This window comes from Ceratotherium simum, chromosome 3 (genome assembly GCF_057802395.1).
Source record: "Ceratotherium simum simum isolate JZ-2026a chromosome 3, ASM5780239v1, whole genome shotgun sequence".
Taxonomy (NCBI): domain Eukaryota; kingdom Metazoa; phylum Chordata; class Mammalia; order Perissodactyla; family Rhinocerotidae; genus Ceratotherium; species Ceratotherium simum.
The window spans coordinates 54,548,694-54,569,707 of record NC_141902.1 but is presented as its reverse complement, the minus strand read 5'-3'; the positions used below and the strand labels follow the sequence as shown (position 1 = coordinate 54,569,707).

Sequence of the window (21,014 nt, the reverse complement as noted above, 5' to 3'; positions counted from 1 at the left end):
TATCTAACCTCTTTTTTGTGCTTTTGTATCCATTACCCTCTTATCATGGAAATAGATAATTTTTCCTATTTGTGGTCTTCTCTTTTCCCCTTAAATCAGTGCCTTTAACATTTCTTGTAGCACTGGTTTGTTGGTGACAAACTCCTTTAATTTTTGCTTGTCTGGGAAATTTTTGATCTCTCCTTCCATTTTGAATGATAACCTTGCTGGGTAGAGTATTCTTGGCTGTAGGTTTTTTCCTTTTAGTGCTTTAAATATATCATGCCATTCTCTTCTAGCCTGTAAGGTTTCTGCTGAGAAGTCAACTGATAGCCTTATGGGGTTTCCTTTGTATGTAACTTGACTTTCTCTTGTGGCTTTTAGGATTCTCTCTTTATCTTTAATTCTGGACATTTTGATTATGATGTGTCTTGGTGTGGGCCTCTTTGGGTTTATCTTGTTTGAGTCTCTCTGTGCTTCCTGTACCTGGATGTCTGTTTCCTTCCTTAGGTTAGGGAAGTTTTCATCTATTATTTCTTGAAATAGATTCTCTGCCCCCTTGGCTCGCTCTTCTCCTTCCGGGACACCTATAACACGGATGTTAGTGCGCTTGATGTTGTCCCAGAGGTCCCTTAGACTGTCCTCACTCTTTTTAATTCTTTTCTCTTTTACCTGTTCACCTTGGGTAATTTCTTCTAGTCTTTCATCCAGCTCACAGATCCGTTCTTCTGTATCCTCTACTCTGCTTTTGAGTCCCTCTAATGAATTTTTCATTTCCAGTATTGTATTCTTCATTTCTGATTGGTTCTTTTTTATATCTTCCATTTCTTTGTTGACATTCTCACTGAGTTCATCTATTCTCCCCACATCAGTGACCATCCTTAACACTCTTAGTTTGAACTCTCTGTCAGGTAGGTTGCTCATTTCTGTTTCACTTAGTTCCTTTTCTGGGGTTTTGTCCTGTTCCCTTACTTGGAATGTATTCTTTTGCCTCCTCATTTTGCCTCTTTCCCTGTGCTTGTGTCTACGTATTAGGTAGGTCAGCTATGTCTCCTGCTCTTGGATAGGTGACCTTATGTAAGTGATGGCTTAGAAGGCTTCCAGTGTGCTTCCCTCAGTTCTCAATGTTCCAGGGGTGACCCCTATGTGGGCTACGTGTGTCCTTCTGTTGTGGCCTGTTTGCTCTCCCTGTAGGCACCCAGGGAGGCTGAGTTATGCTCCTGGCCAGCTGTTGTAATGCTCAGCTGCTTGTAGTTGTTGTGGGCCCTTCAGTCTCTTTATCAGGTGTGGGGAGCCCCAGCGCAGTTGGCTGCAAGTTCTAATACCACATTTGTGTTGCAGTATTTCTTTTAAGTGAGTAGGCCCCCAGCGTGACAGGTTGTTAGGCTCACAGCCTTACAATTGCTGTAAGCCTCTAGCCTATTAGGTGTCTTGTCAACTCTCTGAGGATTGCAGCTGGGTGGGGCTGGCTTCAGGCACAGGAGCACCCAATTGTTTCAGGCTTTGGAAGGTGGGGCAAACCCCCTATGTGGGTCTTTGAGAAGCACAAGTCTTCTGCAGCTGACAAACCCTGCTGCCCACAGGTCCACACACACAGTCAACACAGTCCTGCCCCGTGTGCGCGCCCTGACCTCCCGAAGCGGACCCAGTCTCTCCACGGCGGGAGCCCCACACACTCCGCCACGGCCCCACACTCTCCACCCGCTCCTTGTGCACACCCTGCCCCGCTCAAGTGGGCTCAGTTGCCAGGCTGCAGAGAATGCAGTCACCAATCTATGCAGGCCCACATGTTGCCTGAGGGCTTGTTGTTGGGTGGGGCCAGTCTCTAGGGTGGGCTGCCTGCCCTGGCTGAGCTGGATTAAATCGGTGCTCTAGCAGGTGGGGCAGACCCTGAGCTAGCAGGCCTCAGGGAGAACTCCAATGGTGTCTGTGTCAGCACACCCACACCAGGCCACAACAGTGGCCGCCGCCAATGTCCCAGTCCCTGGAGAGGTCTCACCCCTCACCGAGATGCACTCAGGGCCTATCAGGTGAGTCTCTTTTCACCACAGCACTGTGCACCTTTCTTTCTGGTGATTTTAGGTTGCTTTCTGAAACGGGTGAGTTTGCGCGTGGGCCCTTTTAGAGCCAGTTTTAGTTTCTTTGTGAACCGGGTTTTCTGGGGGTACTCCCCAATGCTTTAGTAGCAGGCAAAGTCAGATATTCTGCCACTCGTCTCGATTGTGCTGGGTCCACAAAATGCCCACAGCGGGGGCGTTCCCCGGCTCAGGGCCCCGCGCCTCCAGGGAGGCTGCGTACCTGTGAGCTGCTCCCAGGCGGCCGTGAAGCTGGTGGCTTGTGAAAGCGGCATTTTTCCTCTCCAGAAGGGAGTTTCTGCCTCTTCTACCTCAGTTAGGATTGTCCGTTGTTGCAGGAGTTCCTCTTATCCAGTTTTCAGTTCTGTCTCAGGGGTAATTTTTCCACGAATAGTTGTAAATTGGCTGTGTCCACGGGAGGAGGTGAGTTCCAAGTCTGCCTACGCCGCCATCTTGACTTCTCCCCCTTTTCTGTATTTTAATAGTTTTATAATTTTATCTGTAAAATTCTTGCATGTAGTATTTTTTTATTGTATTTTCCATCTTTATTTTTATTATTTTTTTAAATTTTAACCTCTTTTAAAGAAGGTTTTTTTCTGGGAAAGGTTTGCTCTGAGCTAACCTCTGTTGCCAATCTGCCTCATTTTTTTTTTTCCCTACTCAAAGTCCCAGTATATAGTTGTATATTCTAGTTGTTAGTCCTTCTGGTTTTTCTCTGTGAGCCACTGCTGCAGCATGGCTACTGACAGACAAGTGGTGTAGGTCTGTGCCCGGGAACTGAACCAGGGCTGCTGAAGCAGAATGCACCAAACTTTCACCACTAGGCCATCAGGGCTGGCTCCCATCTTTATTTTTTAATGTGTACTTTAGTCTGGTTGTTTTTTTGTGAACAGCTTTCCAGTTCCCAATTCTCCCCTTTAGCTATGTCTAATCTGCTAAACCAATTTATTGAATTTTAATTTCAATTATTGTTTTTTTTGTCTTGTAATTTCTATTTGATTCTTTTTAAACAATATTTTCCAGTTCTCTGCTGAAATTCTATCTCATACCATCTACTTTCTTAAACATATTAGCCTGTCCTTTTAAAGCCCTTCTCTGATAACACCAATATCTGAATGCATAGTGAGTCTCAATTGATATACATTTTATTAATATGTATAAAAATTTTAGAGCTAATTTGAAACTCTGAATAATTTTATAATTCTGAAGAGGTGATTTATTTTTACTCTGGGAGGCACTAAGTTAGAGGCTATATTAGTTGTCTATTACTGAGTAACAAATTACCCCAGAACTCAGTGGCTTCAGACAACAAACATTTATTATCCTAATGTTTCTGTATATCAGGAATCCAAGTGTGGCTTAGTTGGGCACGTCTGTTTTTAAGTCTCTCACAAGTTTGAAATTCAGGTATTGGCAGGGACTGTAGTCTCATCTGAAGTCTCCCCTGGGGAAGGACCTGCTTCCAAGCTCACTCACATGACTGTTGGCAGGCCTCAGGTCTTCACTGGCTATTTACTAGAGATATTGATTCTTTGTTGTACAGACCTCCTTTATAGGTCAGCTCACAACATGCTATCTGGCTATCCTTAGAGCAAGTGAGAGAAGCAGAGAGAGAGGGCAAGACAGAAGGACAGTTTCTTTGTAACCTAATCTCAGAATTGATAAGCCATCACATTTGCCAGTTCAGTTTGTTAGAATGCAATCACTAGGTCCAGCCCATGCTCAAGGGATTACCCAAGGGCATGGGCACTAGGAAGTGGGTATCATAGAGGGCCATCTTAGAGGCTGCCTACCACAAGGACAGATCACCTTGATCCAGTATGGGATTATATTGACTGAAAACTGAACTTCAGTCATTGTGAGGGCTGGCCTATTTCCAGTTCACCCTTACAGCTAGAGTGTACACTCTTAGGGAGTCCCAACTGAAAGCCTGAAGTATTTAGCATGGCCACCGTTCCCTGGTGAGCCCTTAATTCCAGGTCTTCTCCCTACAGTCCTGTGAGGCTACTGAAAGATCTGCTCATTTTCTAAGCCCCTCTTCCCTCGCTTTACAATCAGCAGATACCTAAAGGGCAAAAGTGTATGGTTCAACTCTCTGACCATTCTCTCTGTGGGATCCTACTTCCCCAAATCTTGATGCATTTTAGTATTCTTCTGCCTTCAAATAGATTTTTTCTTTATTGTCCGTCTTTTCTAGATTTTTTCAGTGGGAAGGTTGTTCTGATCCAAGTTCATCCACTAGAGCCAGAAGAGGAAGAACCAAATTTGATTGGAACCAGCTTGAGTCCAGTGTTTACACCTGGTTCATTTAGTTGTGATCAGGAGGATCAGGTTTCATAGACTAGGCTTAACTTTGGGGCTATGTTCTTAATCAGTCTCTCTCTCTCCCTGTAGAAGAGGAGAGTGTGAGCTAAGCAGACACTCCTGAAAGTATCCATTACATAGACTTTTATCACTCATGATAAAAATGATGATGAGAACAGGTATTAGGCTAATCACAAAGAATATAAAATTGAAAAAAAAATCCCTTGTATTTATATGTTAAAATTCAAGAAAATATTCCTATTTTTACATAATCAACATATATTTTTTAAAAATTAGGATATTCTACTCAATTAGGGTTTATGAGGTATCTACTTAACTGGGAGATTCACGAGGATGGGTTATGTCTCCTCATTTTGGAGTCCCCAGTGCCTAGAATGGTGTTGGAATAAGTTAGATGCTCAATAAAAGTTTTCAAATTGAGCTGAATTAATATTACAATAAAATTACTTTTCCTGAACACATCCCGACTAATTAGAGATAGCAAATTAGAAGATGATTTGTTGGTAAGTCTAGGATGTAAAACTTTCTCCATGTAACCAATATTGTACTGAATTATTCAATTAAAAAAAAACTATAGCCATCTTAACAGTAAACCCTCAAAGTGTTGAGGGTTTGTGGTATGGTTCAACTCTCTGAGCCTTCTCTCTCTGGGATCCTACTTGCCCATGGAAGTAGGAGGAAGGAACAAAGGAAGGAAGAAAGGAGAGGAAGGGAGGAAAGAATAATTCAGGTGGTGGAGACCAGGAAGTGAGCACTTTGTCCCTTCTAGTTAATATAGTTCGGACATATTGGAAACTCTTCAACACGCTTTTCTGGTTTGGGGTGAGGTGTGGCATAGTGGCCACAAATTTCTATGGGTTCCAGTACAAAATGGCCACATAGTTATGGGGTCAAAATGAAACCATATGGACTAAATAGGCTCTTAGATATTTGCATTTTTAAACAGTCTCAACTGGTTATTGGAGGAGGAGTTGAGCAAGGTTGAGTATCTGTTAAAGAGCAATTTGATCATGGGTTTGTTCTGCATGAGTTCCAAGTGGCATCTACTCTAGGTGCTATTGCTACAGTCTGCCTAAGGCAAATGGTTGTAGTTCTTGATGACGCCTTCACTCTGGGAACTGAATTCAGATTGGCTTGCAATTAAAAACAAAACTAGTCTTGATATAACTTGGGAGCAATTTTCTACTTTTTCACAGATTGCTACTAGAAACAAGAAAGCTAAGAAATTTGTCATTTCCACTGGCAATCTAGTTTTGCTATGTAAACAATTTAAAATATAGTGTGCTGTATGGTCTGGTAGCATGTGACATGACCATGGGGAGTGTTTACTTTTTACCTGTGGTCAGTCTTCCATCAACCTGAATACTCTTAGGACTCAAGATGGAAAGACTGGAATCACATAACCTCCAAGTCATCATTCATCACTTGGCCAAACAATTGCTTCTGATTGAGAAAGCAGGAGTATTATTTATTGGTAGAAATAGATGGAAAGAAACAATTTTGACATTGTCAAAGAAGCAGGCTAGGATTTAAATCATCTAGTACTCAAAATGCAAGGGAAAATGTCTGTCTCTCTCTATCGCTATCTATCTATCTATCTATCTATCTATCTATCTATCTATCTATCACCTATCTGTCTCTTTATCTTTCTATCCATTTCTCTCATTGTACCAAAATGGACTTAAGAGACTCATACAAATACATGCAAACACAAATGCACACACACACACACACACACATTCTTTTCTTTGGAAAAGATTGGAAGATGATGGGTATATAGGTAGGCATAGAAACGAGATTGGAACACTATACCCCAAAATGTTAACTAATATTATCTCTGCATGGTGGGGTTGTAGATTATTTTCATTTTCTTCTTGAGCTTTTCTATAGTTCACAATATTTTTGCAATGAATATGTATCATATTGTGATACTATGAGATAATAAGAAATATATATTTGGTCTTCATCCTTGGTTTCTGGCACAGAGCTCTTAAAACCCTTATAATTTCAAGAGTGATAGGAGTGATAGGGACATCTTTTGTTATAATATTTGTTTTTAGTCCCTGTTCCTGACACAAGAGCTTCTAAGACCCTTGGAATCTCTGGAGTAAGAAGGTCTTTTTGTATGCTAATGAGATAACTGATGGCTGGGGCTCCTGAAGAACTTCAGATGGGGACTGGTTACCAGAAAGACCAAGCATGACTGGAAACTTGGAACTTTCAGACCCATTCCTCATCCTCCAGACCCACTCCTCATCCTTTGGGGAGGGGAGAGAGACTGGAAATTGGGTTAATAATTGATCAGGCCTACATGATGAAGCCTCCATAAAAATCCCTAATCTGTGGAGTTTGGAGAGTTCCTGGGTTGGCGAATGCATCCATGTGCTGGGAGGGTGGTGTGCTCCAACTCCACTGGGACAGGAGCTCCTGCGCTTGGGACCCTTCTGGACCCCACCCTATGTACCTCTTCATCTGGCTATTCATTTGTATCCTTTATAATATCCTTTATAATAAACCAGTAAATGTAAGCAAGTGTTTCACTGAGTTCTGTGAGCCATTATAACAAATTATTGAACTTGAGGAGGGGGTTGTGGGAACCTCTGATTTATAGTCAAGTTGATCAGAGGTGTGGATAAAAACTTCTGGGCACCTATATTTGCGACTGGAGTCTAAAGTGGGGCAATCTTGTGGGACCAAGCCCTTAACCTGTGAGGTCTACACTAACTCTAGGTAGTTAGTGTCAGAATGGAATTAAATTATAGAGCACCCAGTTGGTGTCGCAGAGAATTAGAAAATCGCTTAGTGTGGAAAACCCACACATTTGGTGACAAATGTTCTGAGTAGAGAAACAATTTTTCCTTTTATATATTTTAAATAAGAAAATAAGTGTTAAGTAATAAACAATTGGTTTTAAAAAATAATTTCCTACAGAATCTTGCTAAATGATAAATAGCAGCATGTTAAAAATTACATATACCCACTCAATAAAACAAAAAACATTTTAAAAAAGAAAATAAGAACAGGAAAAGTAAGTTGAAAGAAGGACTGAGTTTAGCCACAAAGAAGTAGGCTGGGAAGTGTGGTATACTTGGTGAAGTGGGCCTCAAATTTGTTGTTGAGTTTTTCCTCTACCAACACAACAAGGGCACCATAATTGGTGATTGTCTCACGTGTCTGGGGCTAAAATAAATCAATTGCTCAGGAGAAGCAAGAGGATTTTGGGCCCTGATACCAAAGACTACCATCTCTTAAGAGTCTTCCTAAAAGAGGAGCTTCTCTGTGCACATGTAGCCATTTTGAGGGCAGTCCTCTAGGACGCAAGCCGTGCCTAGGCAGGGGGAGAGTGGGAGTGAGCCAACTCATGTGTCACCATGGCAATTCTCCTGGCATGCTGCCTCCCTCCTGGCCCAGGCCATCAGCATCTCTCACCTGGGTGTCTGCACCTGCCAGTGAACTCATCTCCCCGTGTGCACTCTGGCTTCCCTCCAACTCATTATCCACATGGCAGCCAGGGTTCTTAAAAATCACACATCAAATCATGCTGTCACTGGTCTTCCTACTTCTGTTCTTTGACCCTCTTTAAAACATTTCAACATGACGGTCAGAGTGATCTGAAAACTTAATTAGATCATGAATGTCACTGTTCACAACTTTTCAATGGCTTCAAATTCCTCCTCAGACAAAGACCAAAATCTTTACAATGGCCTGCAAGGCCCGTGGTGATTGGGCCCTGGCCTACCTTTCAGCTTCCTTTCTACGTCTCTCCCCTTGACCCTCCTTACGCAGTGGATGTGCTGCCCCACATGCCTTCCTACTTCAGGCCCTTTGCACGTGCCATTCCCTGTGCTGAGGAGGCACCCTCCCTCACCCCTTTATACCTATTTGTCTTTCTTTTATTTATAATTCAGCTGAAAAACCCAGACAAAGTCTGTGACCCCTTCTGTAATTTCCTTCTAATACTTTTCCTTCTAAGCACTCACCACAGTTGGTAGGTGTATATTCATTTGTGCAGTTTCATTTGTGCTGATCTCCCATTCCTAGACAGGTTTCCTGAAGGTGGGAATCTTTAGCTCATCATCATATTCCTTATGGCTACAGAGCTTGAGCACATGATAGAAGCTTAATAAACACTTGTTGAGTGAATGAATGAGTGAGTGTCTTAAAGTTTCACTGGAGGGTCCTTTATTTACTCTTCACGTCTTTCTACCTTTAATCACTAGTTTGGAAGCCAGATTAAGAGGGAAATTGGAAGCTCGGGCATTCCTTGGTCTGGAGCATCTCTCTGAACAGGGTGGGGATTGCGGGTTTCTGGGCAAGAAAAGAAAAGAACACAGCTAGCAACATCCTCCAGTCAAAATTTTGGATTTGGGATGCAGCATTCTGTTTTCCATTTGTAGCTTTAGCTGCTTTTCGGGTGGGAACAATTTGCCTCTGCTCTGTCTCCTTCTCCGTGCAATTATTCCAATCTTGAGAACGTCTCAATTTTGAAGGGAGAGAGGCATGATCTCTAAAATTGCATCTAAGTCATATCTGGACTTCTTGCTGGAAAAGGAAAGATGGAGTAGTCGGGTGGAATTGTGTGAGGGTGAATGAAGAAGGTTGAAAATGTGTGTGAAAACATTGATCAGTTTTGAAAAAACAACGTTCTTCAGAGTATTGATTTATTTAATTTTAAGCATGAGATTTTAATTTGGTGACTCTCCGCCTTTTGTTTCTTCTTTTTATTTTAAACTATGACTGGAGAATTGTTTATATCCAGGATCAAAATCCAATTTTAAACCTCCAAATGTATCTCGGAATATTAGATGACAAGATGGTGTATAGTATTTGTAAGAACTTCCTATGGGAACATGACTGTTCAGTTGCAGTTAATGATCCTTGCGATTCTGTTCAAAATTGCTTTTTTTTTTTTTTTAACCTGATAGTTGCTTCGTGGACTGGCATTGTCTTCAAGCTTATAGTTGAGGATTCTTGGTTCATTCCATGTTTGCAAAATAGCTGTTGGGTTTATTAGTTTGACCATTTTTGCTTATTAAAGTTATCTTGAACTCATGGGGGTCTTCTTATGGTATCTTTAAAAGAGGTCCCTTCTAAAATTTGAAATAAATCTTTTTTTTGCATATATGCCATGTGGCAATTTAGTTTGCAATACTTAGTAGAAATAGATTAAAATATATATCATCAACGTAAGACATACTTTCTATTATCAACCCTTAGTTCATTTCTCTAAATGGGGGAAAAGATGCAAATGTGTGGGTGAAGGAAGTAGAGGGGGAGATGGAGAGGAGACACATGTAAGTTAGTAGAGAAGAAGAAGGAAGGATTAAGGCAATTATACAATTTTGAGAAAGGAAGCCTTAAATCCTGAGGTCTGGAACAGGAAACCTCCACCCATTTATTCAAAAAATCATTATTGATTATAGAAGAGACAGGCACTATGCTGGTAAATTTTGAAAGGAGAAAAAATAATCATAGTCCCTGTCTTCTTGAAGCTTGCAGTCTAATAAGAGAAACAGGCATTAAACAAATACTTATGCAAATAAATATACACTTGCAAATTATGGTTTCAAAAACCAAGAGATTTAATAAGATTATATTAGGGCGACCTGATTTAGATGTGGGGAGAGGCCAGGGAAAATTTTTCTCCTAAAGGGACTTTTAAGCTGAGATCTAAAAGATGCCTCAGAGCTGATTAACTACAGAGGAGGAGAAAGAGAATTTCAGGTAAAAGAAACATGCAAAGAGCATGGCGCCTTTAAGAAACTGAAAGAAGTTCAGCGTGGCCAGTGCTGAGGACGAGGGGAGAGGCGAGAGGTCCTTGTTGGCTGTGTAGGTAAAGGGCTTGGAATTTCTCCTTAATGCGATGGGAAGGTATGCAAGAGTTTAAAGTTGGGAGTGGCATGATCAGACTTGGTTTGTAAGGTCACTCTGGCTAAAGTATGGGGAATGGATAAGGAGGACATGAGAGATGATGGGAACATTTAAAAAATAGTAACTACGTGAGATACTGAAAGGCCCCTTGTCTAAATCTTCCATATCTGCCTCTCTCTGATGCCTAAAACTTATTTCCCTTGGGTTGAGTTATTAAAGATCCCCTAATGTGTCATGGGATGGGGTGAAAAACCATTATTATGCACCCTAATATGAAGAAGTAGGTCCTCTTTCGAGCTGCTGATGGCAGAGCATATGGGTGCAGCCACTTTAAAAAGGATCTGTTATGGCTTTAGCTCTATCAGCTCAATCAGTAATGATTTCTTTAAAAAAAAAGTACCTGAAACAAATATGTCAAAATAATAACATTTGGTAAATGTGTCTTGTGGTACATGGGGAATTATTGTACTATTTTATGTAAGCTGGAAGGATAGAAGTAAATATGGAAATATTTTATAATTAAAAAAAATAAAGTAAAATGAGTGAGGAAAGGAGAGGAAAAAAGAAAAGGAAGGGATCTTTTGGTGGTCCCCTGCCTTTGAAAGCTAAGTTTTGGTTTTATCAAGCATTAGCCTTCTGTGTTGGAAATATAACTTTATTTTAGGGAAGTTTAGATATTTTAAATATTCCATTGTTTCCCATCTCCCTACTCTAATGGAGATGATCTAGTGATGGAAAAAAAATGAGGAAATCTTAGTAAAGCCTAATCCCAGCGTTGAGGATGCTGCCAGGCACAACTCCAGGGGCCTGTGTGAATTACGCAACACAGCTGCCCTGTCCAGAGTTGGTTATCAATGTTTTTTGGGGGGGCAGGCAATGACTTAGATTGGGATACTTGAGGGGCCTCAACTGTGTCTGTAACATTTTATTTCCTTAAGAAAAGTGATCTGAAGCAAATATGCCAAAATGTTAAGCTATGACAAAGTGGGTGGTGAATTACATGTGTGATTGTTAAATTATTTTCTATCCTTGTTTCTATTAAATATTTCATAATAAAAATAACCTTTGAGGTTTCTTAGAAGGAAATTTAATAAGGGATGCTCATTTTATATGACCACAGCTGTAAGGGAGGCACAAATATGAGTGCCTGTAAATGCCATGTGAGACCACCAGGTTTAAAATTTTGGCATATTGTTTTTGAGTTTGTTTTTATTTCTTACATGTGTTATCTTCAACCTAGATGAAATGTAATATATTATTGTCAGTAGACAATAATGTGTGTGAGCTAGAAGGGACACGTTTGCCTAGTTGCTTGTAAGAGATCAGCAAGCTACCTCCACGTTTCCCTCTCCCTGCATTGGAGAAAGGGCATCCGAGTACCTTGGTCTTTCAATGTTAATCTCTCTTGGTAGCTTTAAGCTCTAGAAATTATTCTCAGTTATTTTTGAGCACGGAACAGATTGTGCAAATATGCTTAAAATAAAATGCACTTAAAAAAATAAGTATCGTTTCAGGCTAGCATATTTTCATAATCCTACACAAAAGAGACTTTAAATCCTTGATAGGACAACTTTACATTTATTCCATTTGGTCTTGAAGATTAGCAGAGGACATCAGAGGTTTGTTCCAATTGCCCAAACTTGATGTTTATCTCCGTATTAGTGGCACTAGAAATAGAAATGCCAAACACGGAAGCTTCCTGAAGAGCTTCCAAGGAGCTCACTTCTACAGCAGCCAGTCACCTCAGTCCTCTCACGTTGGGTTCTAGTCTTAAAGGTCCAAGTGTTAGCTTTATAAATAATGATACTGTGCTGCCTGGAGCTAACATCCCTTGTGGTCAGGGGAGATTTTGGTATTAAAGCAAATATCATCAATTTTTTAAGAAATGAAAATGAGTTACAGATGTTGAGAACTATAATGGCTCATGTGTGCTGCGCTTCAGTGTATCTGAAATTGGGGGCATTTTAAATGAAAAATCAGTTCAAAAATAAAGTTCTCCTGGGGATAGGGAGGCTTGACTATCTGGAAACATGCTCCCCTTTCCTAGCCTTCACCCCCAACCCCCCCCATGCCCTATTTATGTGAAGAGAGGTTGACTTCACCAATGACATGATGAGCAGTGACTTGCTAAAGGGAATCTGAAGTTCTCTGATAAGAACTGCATTTATATGTTTAAACTGAGCCCCACATTTACTTCTGTTGGGATTCAGGATATGCTACCCCAAAATGTGGCACCTTTGCGTATTGAATATTTTAGGCTGATGGAGTTTCAAAAGACAGTAGGAGCAGGAAGATCACTCTGACCTTTTCCTCGCCCTTTTCCCCTGAAACAGGTCATAAAACCCTCATGTGAGAGGTGCCCTCCCTGTACCTGGAGGAAAGGACCATCCTCATCTCCAAAGACAAAGAGATGCTGAGAAGAATGAACAAACAGGCTTTGCTAGGTTTCCCCCAGTTTACTGCAATTCCCTTATATTCTCTGACTTATCATATTTCTACACAACTGCCCACTCGTCATCAAACCTAGCCTAAAGATAATCAGGTCTGTTTCCTCAGGTCTTCATTTCCTTATGAAGGCTCCAGTGTCGTGTAAAACTTACATTAAATAAATTTGTATGCTTTGCTCCTGTTCATCTGTCAGTTTAATTTTCAAACCCAGCCGGAGACACTAAGAGAGTAGAGGAAAACTTTTTTTCTCCTACACTTCTCTTTTACTATGAGAAACTTCAGATTTTTTTTATTTGATTCATGGCAAATTGAACACTTATAATAAAGTATCTCCCTCCCCTTTTCATTTCTTCAGCAATATTTAAATGAGAGTTCTGAAAGAACAAATAACCATAATTTTTCTTAAATTTTTATTTGACAGTTGACGGAATGCCTATTTTACAATTTTACTTTCTTTTTCTTAAAGGAAGACCATCATGCTTATACTATATATTGTATATATATTTGCAAAGAGCAACTTTGGTGTTTCTTTTCTTAGAATTATTAATTATCAGTGGATTAAGAACTTACTGCTAATTGGCATATTGAGTCAGCTTTCCAATGTTATTTGAAACGTCAATAGATTAAGCTAAATTGTTTTCTATCTAAATAGAATTTTGTGGTAGATGATTTTCTAAGAGGAATAAAGTACTCATGTAAAAAGAAAGATCTAGATGTGTGTAACAAGTCCTCAGAAGCAGGCAAGACTATGTTTTGATGCCATTAATTACTTTTGATTATCAAACTGCTATATTCATGCTAATTGCTAAGTCCCATGGGATCTCACTAAAGAAGAGATACAGCTCAGAACAGACAATAAAACCCCAAATCAGCAGAGGTAGTGATTTTAACATCTTAAAGACCATATTTAAAGGTACATTATAGTCACGATGTTAAGTTGGTAGAGGCAGAAAGCATTCATTAACGAAGAACTGATCTGGGAGGGCAGTCCTGTTATGACAAAGGAAGTTAACTTGTTTGTTTCCCCTTGAGGTCTCTTCCCACCCCAGAACTTCACAGATTCTACTTCTAGATTCTATGGGGAAAATTAAGCTGAAAACTGAGTAATTAAGATTTTAAAATTTACTTTCCTTCCATTCACCTACATAATGGGGACAAGACCATTTATCTTCCCTTGACCCCCACACTTCCCAGCCTGGACTGATGAAGAAAGATGTTGTAAGAGAAAAGACTGAGAGAAAGAGACAGAGAGGAGGATAGAAGGACAGAGAAGGTCAAACAGAAGACAAAGAGAGAAGCAGTGAGAAAGAGGAGACAGCTTAAGAGGGAGAATGAGCAAGAGCGAAATTCGAGAATGGCAGTGATCATTTTCCAGGTAGAAACATACTGTGTTTGAGAACCATCCAAAGCTCCACTTATACTGTTAAATAGGTGCCAAAATAGGTGCAAGTCTTTGAAGCCCATGTTTTTGGTAAAAGAAGACAGCAGGAAGTGAGCTGGGGATTTGCCTGTAACGGGCCAAATCTCCCTGCTGGGCATGAGAGAAACTCGGCTGAAGTTTGTGATCAGTAGATGATCAGAATAAATTCCTTGACATCACGTGCAAAAACACCAAACTGAAATCCTGGTGATGCTTCCTCTAGGATGTCACCATCATAAGAACCTTTCCAAAGCGGCATCATTTTAGAAAGCACATTAAAGAAATTGAGCGTGATTAAATGGAAGCGAGTCTCTTTGGTTTTATTAAAATGAGTCTATCTCCTTGAAACAGATCCATTTCCCATTTCTCACCATCTTATCAGAGGATGCCAATGCAGTGGGAACCAAGTGCTCCCTTTCCAATTTAATGGGAAATCGAAAGAGCAGAGCCACCTGAACAGACAAAAACCAACAGCTCTGAAGGGTGATCCTTCAGTGGCAATGCATTATGGGGCAAGCTATGTGCTTTCCTGGAACTATATTTTAACCCCAGCGTGGTTTCCTGTACTTCCTCTTGGTGAGATCCTGGCTTACGTTATGCCTTACATGTTGTCAGCTGTGGGCAAACAGTCATTGTTAGAGCTCAGTTTCTCTAAGACTTCATATTCTCAAAGTGGATATTATAGGTGTAAAGACCAGTGAAGTTGATCATGAAATAACAAGTATTCCTTTAGGATTTTGATGTCAGAGAAAGGAACTCATCGTCTCTGTTGCCAAGAAGCTGTCAGATATGCCTTAATTATGATTAATAACATACACATACCTGAGATTTTTTTCCTCTCGTGCTGACTTTCTTAAAATGCCTCTTTGCTAAATACTATCTCAGGGCCCAATGCAGCTATAGCTTTAGGGACAGACTAGGATGGTGTCTCTGTATGCTGTGGTGTTTATAAAACGTCTGTGCTTGGCTAAACAAGTCAGGTTCCAGCATCTTTCCATGTATATTTCTTTGCTTTGCAGTTGCTAGTTTTATAGTGAAAAAAGAGTGTTTTGGGTGGACAATTTAAATCTTTTCATAAATGAACTGTCTGATTTTAATGCAAATCAGTAAATATTTTCTATCATTTGCTCTCGAAGAGGATGGCAATCATTATGCCTCTGAAGTGAGCAGTGTTATTATTCTTAGAAGAGGGAAAAATGGGGAGTAATTATGATATTGATGTAGGAGTTGAGAAAGAAGCGCATATTAATTGTGAATTGTGGCTAAACAAGTGTAATAGAGCTGTCTTCATAGCTGTAGTGTAGTAAACAACACTGGGCAATGATAATCGCGAAAAGAAATAAAAAAGAAAACCTTTTATGGGAGAGTCCTATGTAACGATGCACATTTAGCCCCGTGTTATTTAGTCAGAAAGTGAATTCAGAAGTATATATGTTGAAAGAGGATATTAGGAAGAGTTGTGTATGAATTTTGTACAGGTTTTGCTTTTTTTTTTTAGTCTAGGCATATCTTGTGCTTATCCTTGTTAACATTCCCAGAGTATTTTATATTTGTGAAGTGCTTTACTCTGGTTTTACTAGTTATTGCCAGTGCTAATACACACCTGACATCATTCTATTGTTTAGGTGAAGTTAACAGGGCTTGGAATTCAGTGAGTTGATGGCTTCCTCTCCAGCTTAATTAGACAGTTTAAGCTCTAATTGGCTGGTGTTAAGTCAATCCATCAGTGAGAGAGTTGCACATTCACTCACTGGGAATTGTGGAAGCAATTGATCTAGTTGGTGCCAGACACTTCAGGAGAAATCGCTTATTCAGAGCAGAACTGCACGTTGCAAAGGGCCCTGGCAGCGGGGGCCCATGAATGCCCCATCAAGTGCTGCGTGCATCTCAACCTTTTCTGTGTTCAGTTTGAGGAAAGGTAAATTGTCCTGTCCCTCGTGCTAGAGAAGGAAAACATGTTAAAATTAAACATGTTTGCTCACCAAGATGGAGACTGAGGTGACTGTCAGCCATAACAAAAGCTGCCTTAGAAAAGGAAGCAAGGGCAAATTGGAATACCCAGATATGATGATGAGACTGCTGTGTGATCAAGCGTACTGGAACGTGGGTGCCAGAGCCAGTGTAGCCCCTCAAATTATGGTCTGTTCAGTTGTGAGTTCCTTAAGGAAAGGACTGTCTCATGCATGTTTGTATCCCTCCCGGTGTCTGTTCCTGGGCCTCATCTGCAGTATTTGCTGAATAAATACATGAAAACACTTATTCCAATAGTGGATAAACTACTGCTCAAAACATATATTTAAATTTTTCAAAGCCAGTTTTACCCAGTCATATAAAAGAAGCTATTTCCTTTCTTAAATATTTGTTTTCAATATGGAAACTCAATATGTATTATTTAATAGTTATGATCTGACTGATCAGCTACCTTATTCTACCTTATTTCCTAGCCTTGGTTCTAAACCATGGCCCCAGTCAGCCCTCCTCTGCTGAGAATATGCGCAGGAATGTGCTGCATCACTCGACATGGGCATGGAGACCCAGGGTGTCCACCCTGAAGGGACTGTGGATACTCAGTTGCATAAATTCTGACGTATGTGAAAAAAGCCAGCCATGACACAATGCTCATAAATTTTGAAGATCGATAATGGCTTCATGCAGCTATGTTATATATTCTCTCCACTTCTGTGAATATTTAAAAAATTTCCTATTAAAAAGTTAAATAAAAGAATCAGCCACATAACTTCTATTCTCACCTTGAACAGCTTGATGCATAGACTTGTAGGGCTGCCAGATACTCTAAAGGCCATTTAGTCCCTACCCTTTTACACTGCTGAAGAGGAAACTGAGGATATGATGGTAAAGGACTTCCAGAGGTCAATTGTAACAGGGCTGATACAAGAAGCCAATCACCATAAGGGACTTATTTTTCGTTGCTTTAGGTATTTCAAAGATGGCACTTGGAGTGTTACCTTGAACGTGTGAGTTTGAGAAAGCATTCTAATCAACGTTGCAGCCTGTGGTTGTACCACACAAACTGAGGCAGGTATCATGCTGAATAAATCCAGAAGTCAACGTTAGCCCAAATTTCCAGACAATTGAGGAAATCTTTTTTAATGTAGTCTTGAATTTTCTTCTAGTTGATTTTGGGTTATTAGATCAATTTAGTTTATAACACCAAAATGTCCCTGCATTATCTGACCCCTGACAACCCCTCTGAGCTCTTCTCCTGACATTTACCTCCTCATTCACTACAGTGTAGCTTTCCTGGCTTTTCTGACCCTCCAATATGCCACCATTGTTCCCACCGCCAAGCCTTTGTATTTGCTATTTCCTTCACCTAGAACTCTTTTTCTTCCATTTCTTCACAAGTCTGAGTCCTTCTCAATATTATTATTTTAAATAAATTTTATTTTTTGGAGCAGTTTAGGTCCACAGCAAAACCGAGTGGAAGGTACAGGGATTTTTCATATACTTCCTGCCCCACAGGCACAGTGCCCCTATTATCAACATCCCCACCAGAGTAGTACATTTGTTAGGATTGATGAAGTTACGCTCACACATCATTATCACCCAAAGTCCATAGTTCACATTAGAGTTCACCTTGGAGTAGTGCATCCTGTGTGTTCTGACAAATGTATAATGACATGTAGCCACCATTATAGTATCATACAGAGTAGTTTACTGCCCTAAAAACCGCCTGTGCTCCACCTGGTCATCCCTCCCTCCCCCGCAACCTCTGCTCATTATTTTTTTAAATCTCTGTTCATATATTGGCTTTAGAGAAGCCTTTTCTCAGCAGCCTAGCCAAAATAACAACCTTTCCTCACCCTAGTCATTTTATACTCCTTACTCTCTTTTATTTTCCTTATAGTATTTACTAATCCCTGAAATTATGTCAATTTGGCTATAGGTTTTTTCCCTACCTCTGTTCATTCTAAGATCCTCAAGTAGAATACATTGTTCACTTCTCCATCCCCTAGCTCCTAGAAGAGTGTCTGGCTATGGTAGGTCCTCAATAGATATCTGTAGAATGTGGATCTGCTGAGTTTCCTTAACGTGTCAGGGACTGTACTGGTGATACAAATGTGAATCAGGCACAACCCCTTCCCTAAAGGAGTTTATAGTTAGAGGAGAAGACAGTCACATTTATAATATGATGCGATAAGTGCCATGATAAAGCGTGATATGAGAATCAAGTGAAAGACCATCTCTTTCAGAGTGGAGGAATCAAAGAAGCTTTCCCAGAGAAAATAACATTTAGACTAAGATTGGAAGAATAAAGAGGACTTAGCCTGGGGTGTAGATGCTGTCAGTGCCCTACCCACATTCCCTGGGCATTCACCATTCGGGTGCTCCCTGACCCCGATACTTCTAACTTATCTGAGAGTGCAGGGAGCAGGCTGGAAGTGCTGGGGTGAAGTATCCACCAGGAGCAGCCCACAGTCAATGACAAATGGGAGCAGGCGATAAATACCCCAGCTTCCTTGCCCTTCGGGAGGGTGGGCAATCCAAGGCGCATTCTGCACTCTCTCTCAGAGATCCCCAGGGGGGTTGAGCCTCAGTTGCTTACAACTTGCATTCACTATTGGGTTCCTTCTCTTCCCTGTCTCAATCCCCACTCCCCTACCTGTGCTTCCTGGGGTTATCTCTAAAACAAATGCTTGTTTCAGGTTCAGATTCTAGGAAAATCCAACTTAGGACATCTGGCCAAGAAAAAAGAACAAGGGCATTCTGAACAAAGACAATGAATGGTTTTTATAAAAGCCCAGACTTGGAAAAGGGCCTGACATATTTAGAGGATAATGAGAAATTAATTGTGGATTAATTGTGAGGTGAGTGGCAGGGAGTAGCAGGAGATGAGGCTGGAAAAATATTGGACTGGCTCGTTTGCTTCTTGTATGAATTTCTCCAAGAATAGTGGTGGCAGATTTGCACTAATCTACTCATAGTTCTCCCTTTGTGAAGAGGAAAAAAAATATATGCTTATATACGTATAAAATTATATATATTTAACATGGGTTTTTATAAGTGCTGAAACCTACACTTTTGCAATAGGTCAGAAGTACCTGGCTTATGCTGGGAATTATACTCATAGTCTTATTCTCCTTCAAACTCATCATCTCATCAAATGCACTAATTAGACACAGAACAGTCATACAGGTGAATCCCAGTTTTGTATGTGAAGTCAAAATGAGAACAAAAATCAGTCGGTATAAAATAATTTGTACCTTGATCTGGAGTTTTCAAATAAAGACCTGAACAGCCTGTCAGGAATAAAATGGCTTGTGCCTCGGCCTTCCCCTGCTGCCCAGCAGATCTGATGGGAAGAAGCTATCTGTGGCTTCCAAAGTGTTTTTGGTCCCCACGTCCCTGACCTCATGCATTTTTTGAGGGGGAATCTTCAGAGAAACCCACGCTACATTTAACTTTGGGATCTCTCTTGTGGGCTTGTGTCTAACCAGACACAGCCAATCTGAATATTTCCTGCATGCTAAGCAGACCATTGTCAGCCGCTTCCTCTAGGCTAGATTGTTATAAATGCTGTTTATGATCCTGCTATGACAACTGTGAAGGACACGGCAAAGAATTTATCACAGGATTATTCATCCACCAGCAGAATACCTAATAAGATTCTAAATGACCCAAGATGATAATAAGATCTAGCTTGTAGCAATAAGGTATTAATAAACTGCTTTTTTCAATAAGGGAGAGTCCTGGCATCATTACCCTGACATATTTGTTTTGCTTATATTTTGCAAACAAAGTAGGGCTGCTGGATTGAATAGTAAATTTATAAAAACCCCTGATGTATGAAAAATACAACCCACATGAAGTGGAACCCATAGGTTAAAGTCAAGAGCATGGTGTTTGCCTATGACATCCGAGAGCTAGACTCCCAAGCCATCGATTCTAATTGTTCCATGCCATTTGCCTTTGTATTTAAAAATTATATAAGAATAATATATCGCCCGCTGTTGACCACAAGGCCATAATTCAAATGAAGAAATTTAGTAAAATCATAAACCAAGAAAGTGCAGTGTAGATGAATAATGAATGAAACGGGAACACTGAATTCAAAATGAAATCTGGGATTCTGCTGCATGTCCCTGTTTTGAAAATAAAACCATTTAGTATTAAGTTAATAAAAAATGGATCCTGTTCACTGTCACTCAACTATTCCTAGGCAAGAAAGTGGCAAGGAGTCAAGAACCTGCCATTAGTGAATTTTTGAATAGCAGAAGCTGGAAAAGTGAGATGTAGCTCCACAAGACCCTGGTTTTACCTTTCTGTCTGATAGCTTCTCTCTATGACAACACTGTGCAAAGACAAGGCCCAAAAAGCTGAAAATACTTTTACTTCATTTCCAGGTGAGTAGCTGTAGGGGAGGAAGAACTATTTCTCTACCCTCTAGGTCCTTCCGGCTGGTCTAATAATTAAATTGACGTGAGACAGAATAACAGGAGAAAATCAAACAAAGTTTAATGACATGTATACATGGGAGAAACCCAGGAAAACTGAGTAACTTACCAGAATGGCAGAAGCTACCACCTTAAATACCATCTTCAGCTAAAGACAAAGGAGGATGTTGGGGTAGTAGTTTGGGACTTTTCAAAGGGGGAGGAAGGCAGTCTATACGGAGATGGAAAAGCAAATGTTTGATAAGCAAACATTGACCATGCCTTGCAAAGACAATGAGAGATGGAGAAGACTTTGGTTAAAAAGCCCTTGTTAGGTTCCCCCACGTCTATCACACCTAGTTTATATTATACTCTAGTTATCTTATGGTATTAGCTCCTTCCTGGAACAGGCCTTCTAAAATTCTTTTAGGCAGTTAGGGGGAAGGTCAAAATTTCTTTCAGAGTCTTTTGTCCTTAAAAATAAGCCAAAGAGGGGCTGGC

At 40.4% G+C, this 21,014-nt stretch overlaps 1 long non-coding RNA gene across 1 annotated transcript in view; it reads left to right on the top strand.

Moving 5' to 3' along the window:
- The first annotated feature begins 1,879 nt into the window (after positions 1–1,879).
- LOC147917572 (uncharacterized) overlaps positions 1,880–21,014 on the top strand; it is a 78,735-nt gene continuing 59,600 nt past the window's right edge. The window contains exon 1 of the long non-coding RNA XR_015550937.1: positions 1,880–2,009. This is a non-coding gene — a long non-coding RNA (uncharacterized LOC147917572). The remainder of the gene's footprint in view (positions 2,010–21,014) is intronic.